This window comes from Limulus polyphemus, unplaced genomic scaffold (assembly GCF_000517525.1).
Source record: "Limulus polyphemus unplaced genomic scaffold, Limulus_polyphemus-2.1.2 Scaffold2780, whole genome shotgun sequence".
In the NCBI taxonomy this organism is placed as follows: domain Eukaryota; kingdom Metazoa; phylum Arthropoda; class Merostomata; order Xiphosura; family Limulidae; genus Limulus; species Limulus polyphemus.
The window spans coordinates 103,020-108,327 of NW_013668390.1; the positions used below are offsets into that span (position 1 = coordinate 103,020).

The following is a 5,308-nucleotide window of genomic DNA, read 5'->3' on the forward strand; positions in this document are numbered from 1 at the left end:
AAAAAAAAAAAAAAAAACAAACTTACAATAAGATAAAATTATCATGTTAAAAATAAAACCAGTTTTTATGTGAAAATGTTGCATATTTACAAAAGATAATTTTATCTTAAAATGGAAAAAAATTCAAGTGAAATGTATTCCACAACCAACTAATGTGCAAAGTTGTGTTCCAAAAACTTTTGTTTTAACCCTCAAATCACCAGGAAACCCTAGCGGTTGTTAAGTGAACTAATTTCAATATTGACGATGCCTTTGTTTGTTGTTTTTTTGTGCAAAAATCTATAAGCAATTTGGGGAATAAATAGTTAAGAAAACTAAAATGTATTTAAAAAGCATATGACGTCCATGTGGATTCCACTGGTAAGTTTAGGGTTAAGTACGCAATTTTTTAATCTGGTTAGAGGAGTTATGGCATGCACCAAGTTTGCAGTTCCACCCCCCGTGTGTACTCTGTATTTTTAACAACCCTTTGGAGTGGTTTGTTTTGAATTTCGCGCAAAGCTACACGAGGGCTATCTGCGCTAGCCGTCCCTAATTTAGCAGTGAAAGACTAGAGATAAGACAGCTAGTCATCACCACCCACCACCAACTCTTGGGATACTCTTTTAACAACGAATAATGTGATTGACCGTCACATTATAACGTCCCCACGGCTGAAAGAACAAGCATACTTGGTGGGACGAGGATTCGAATCCGCAACCCTCACATTGCGAGTCGAGCGCCCTAACCATCTGGCCAGGCCGGAATTATTGGTCAACAACGGAGAGTTTTAATTAGATATTAGGATATAAAGGGTAGAAAGAACCCAAACATAGCCCCCCCCCCCCCCAACAGTTGTTCGATTTACCAAATCAAGGCTTCTGATAATCAACTGTTGTATAGGGGATAATTTCATAGAAGCCTTCTTTGTTTTTGTTCCCACTGAAATATCTGTAGTGGGTCCAAATATAACCGTTATTTATCTATGTTCTAATGCTCTGGTTACAGCATCAAGAATCTTTATCACAATTATCAGATCATTTAGTTAAATTGGTATGAAATTTCACCCAGGTCTTCGCTGGTAGTGATCTCCATTAAGATTATACAAAAATAAAAGGTATATAGACACACATATATATACCATGCAGTGGTAATACTAGTGTACAGACAATTAAAACTAGGGTGCAAGCCAAGATTGGGGATGAAATTCTTCCGGTACTCAGTATCGGTATTTATTTGGTCTGCTTTTCATCCAACCCGCATGCTTTCCATCGTACTGTCAGAAAGCAGTCATGCCACGACTCACAGAATCTAAACAGTCATTAAATATTCTAGCAATGAACCAAGAAATGACTTAACGACATTAGTTCCTCTTGGCAACAAGATCACGAGGACAAGTTACCTCTTGGCAACAAAATCACGAGGACAAGTTACCTCTTGGCAACAAGATCACGAGAAAAAGTTCCTCTTGGCAACAAGATCACGAGGACAAGTTACCTCTTGGCAACAAGATCACGAGAAAAAGTTACATCTTGGGAACAAGATCACGAGAAAAAGTTACCTCTTGGGAACAAGATCACGAGAAAAAGTTCCTCTTGGCAACAAGATCACGAGGACAAGTTACCTCTTGGCGACAAGATCACGAGGACAAGTTACCTCTTGGCGACAAGATCACGAGGACAAGTTACATCTTGGCAACAAGATCACGAGGACAAGTTACATCTTAGCAACGAAATCACGAGGATAAGTTATTTAGCAGCTGCAATGTCAGTCATTATTAAACCACTCAGTAGACTCATCTGGCTGTGTGGTTTGTACGATTGGCCAATAAAGATAAATATATCCAAATGACACGTCTTATTGGCTGATGCGCTGACATCGATATTAGCCCGCAAATATATTTTGTCATTCAGCGGACGCAACCCCCATCTACAACAACAACAATACACATCTGAGTTGACTTTACGAAATTCTTAATTTACTTCTTTGCTTAATATATATTTATATCTTTAAAACCATCAAAACAATGGTTGAATTTAATTTATTTATCTTTTTTTCTAACAAATACCTTTGTTGTACGAATTTCCCACACTCAACCATTGACATTTTCCATAAACGTACGTCTTGTACGTGCAATACCATTTGCTTTCAACATACACAGACCGCTATGTGGATGAAAAAAAATGAATTGGTGGGTTGACAGACGGGCGGAAACACCATAAAATTGATGGCAAATTTAATTGGGGACTTTTGGAATTGGTCTCGTATTCTCAATTCAATCACTCGTGCACACACATAATAAGTTACATATAAATTCTACCACAGAGATCCTATAAATTGCATTACATATATTATCAGTAACATTTCAACAAAAGCAAGTGAAAGCTATGTATTTTTAATGGTGTTCACAGTTTGTGTGTGTGTGTGATGGTAATAACGAAGAGAATAGTCGTTCTTTATTAACCCTCATACTGCTAAATAGAAGACAGATTATCATTAGGATTTATTTTCGTTTTGGTGTATTTTTTTAAACAAATGTATGCTGAGAACAATATCAGGAAATTAATAAGAATACTGTTATACACGTGTTCTCAATCCACGTTTTTTAAAACAGGGACTTTTTAACTGATAGTAATAACTTGTTAGAATACTGTTAAACACGTGTTCCCAATCCACGTTTTTTAAAACAGGGAATTTTAAACTGATAGTAATAACTTATTAGAATACTGTTAACACGTGCTCTCAGTCCGCTTAAAAAAAAAACAACAACAGAGAATAATGAGCTGATAGTAATTCAATAGCACTCTATAAATGTGTTATCAGTCCAAGTATTTTTTTAAAGCCAAAAATGAATAAACAAACTAAAAAAAAATAATTCAACTGCTTCTGATTAGCTGATTCGGTGCTGTTTCCGATGGTTACGTTTTCAAACGTCGAACACGATCGTTGCGGTCAATATTGTATAACTGACACTAGGTTTTGGTTTCTTTTAACGTTTAGTCCAGAAAATATGAAAAGAGAAAAACAGGGGTCAAGTAGTATCTTACCTCTGACGTCTAAGTCGTTCACTCATCTGTCTTCGTGCCTAAAAGAAACATTTAAGATTCTATTAGAACTTTCTTCATTAAATAATACACTACATACTAATTAAGGGAAAAAAAACGTTTCGTAGTCGGATTTACACTAAAATGTTTTTCAAACCGAACTTAAAAATACGAACGAATTCAAATTAGTTTTAGGGGCTTAAAATATTTCCCCTCGGTGGCTCAGAGGTAAGCTTATAATGCTAAATATCGGGACTCGATACCCGAGATGAGAACAGCGCAGATAGTTCATTGTATAGCACAAAGAAATAAACCAATTGAAATACTTTAATCTGCATGATATCTTTGTAATAAGAGAATTAAAAGATAAATAAAACTCCATAGACATAAAGAATTAGGCTCACTGCCAGTAAAAATAAACTAATTTGTATACTGAGGCTCTTATTTTTATTTTTTTTTGTTGTTCACCCTGGGATCGCTTGTTTGTCAACATACAGTTTTTTTATCGTTCTGTGATTTCACCTAATTCCCATAAGCCTAAACTATTCCGCTTTAATGATACTTTTGTTTACGAAAATAAGGGTTAGAAATAATTTCAATTTTCCTCTATTGGAAGTTATTCTTTTTTTTAAACATTATGACGTAATGTAGGATAACTATAAGGGTAATTCAAATAACGTTTCAGCAAGGAGGGGAGTTGTGGCATGTGACTAGAAGGTAGTTCGTGTTTTCGTGTAACAAGCAAAGGAATTCGTATAAGTTTCAGAGAAGGGGATACGTGCATGTAATTAGTAACGTAATTCGTGTAATATTTCAAAGATGGGGATGTAACTAGCAGGGTAGTTCGTGTAATATTTCAAAGATAGGGGATGTAACTAGCAGGGTAATTCGTATAATATTTCAAAGATGGGGGATGTAACTAGCAGGGTAATTGGTGTAATATTTCAAAGATGGGGGATGTAACTAGCAGGGTAATTCGTGTAATATTTCAAAGATGGGGGATGTAACTAGCAGAGTAATTCGTATAATATTTGAAAGATGGGGATGTAACTAGCAGGATAATTGGTGTAATATTTCAAAGACGGGGGATGTAACTAGCAGGGTAGTTCGTGTAATATTTCAAAGATGGGGGATGTAACTAGCAGGGTAATTGGTGTAATATTTCAAAGACGGGGGATGTATGGCTAGCGCAAATAGCCCTCGTGTGGCTTTGCGCGAAATTCAAAAAACAACCAAACAAGCGTTTCTATACGCCATGTGCAACGTTTTTGATTTAAATATTAATCCACGCAGAAATATCTATCTTCTAAAGGCACTTGAGGTTATTTTGTGACTCATCTATTATTTCTTAGTACAGTGGATTATTTTATTCATCGTATTTTATAGTTTTATGACATAATTTAAAAACAACAGCACGCGAAATCTGAACAAACCAAAAACAATTTTCTGTTAAGTTACAGAACACGGTTTTCTTTAGAGAGTCCTAAACACCAATTATTGAAAAACAAAAGTGACACGTGGTTTGTTCGCTAGTCCAAGGATACGCATCTGTGTTGCATCGACTATCCTCCAGAGGGAGTTCTATGAATTTTAAAGTCATATATATATTGGTAAGAGGGATGATGTCAGCATGCGCTTTTCACCCACGTTTCTTGACATTTATTTTTTCGTCTTCCGAAAATCGACCACACCGTGGCATGTCTGCGGACTTACAACGCTAGAAACAGGGTTTCGATATCCGTGGTGGGCAGAGCACAGATAGCCCATCGTGTAGCTTTGTGCTTAACTTCAAAACAAACTTTCGAAAGTATTTATATACATATAATTCAAACTACACTGTCTTCCACAATCCGATCTTCTGTAGAAGCATGTCAAAAGAAGTTTTCACGTTGAAGTCAACAGACTGAGTTTAGCCTAATTCAAGCACGTGTTTATAAATATTAATTCCCACATTAAACCAAACTTCAAACTTAATAGTAATCGGAGAAATGTCAAATGATTTTACTATACAAATTAATCAAACGTGTATACGAGAAAAATAGTTGAAGTTCAGTGAATTAATTGTCAGATACAGTAGCTTGTTTTTATAAGGGGTGCGTAGTAGTCGATATGATACGTATCTGGATACAGAAGTTTTACCAACAATTTGTTATGTAAGTTTGTCTGTAATCTATTATCTATATTACTAACACTGTCTTATTTAAGTACTTCAGACTTTACAGTGATTTTTTTCAAATTCCCAAGTTTGTTTGTAATCAAGCACAAAGCAACACAATGGGCTATCT

The 5,308-nt window shown here is 35.5% G+C and overlaps 1 long non-coding RNA gene across 1 annotated transcript in view; it reads right to left on the bottom strand.

The window, feature by feature from the left end:
• The window catches only part of LOC111087872, a 79,231-nt gene that overhangs the window by 25,220 nt on the left and 48,703 nt on the right, over positions 1-5,308 (bottom strand). The window contains exon 3 of the long non-coding RNA XR_002612499.1: positions 3,027-3,064. This is a non-coding gene — a long non-coding RNA (uncharacterized LOC111087872). The remainder of the gene's footprint in view (positions 1-3,026; positions 3,065-5,308) is intronic.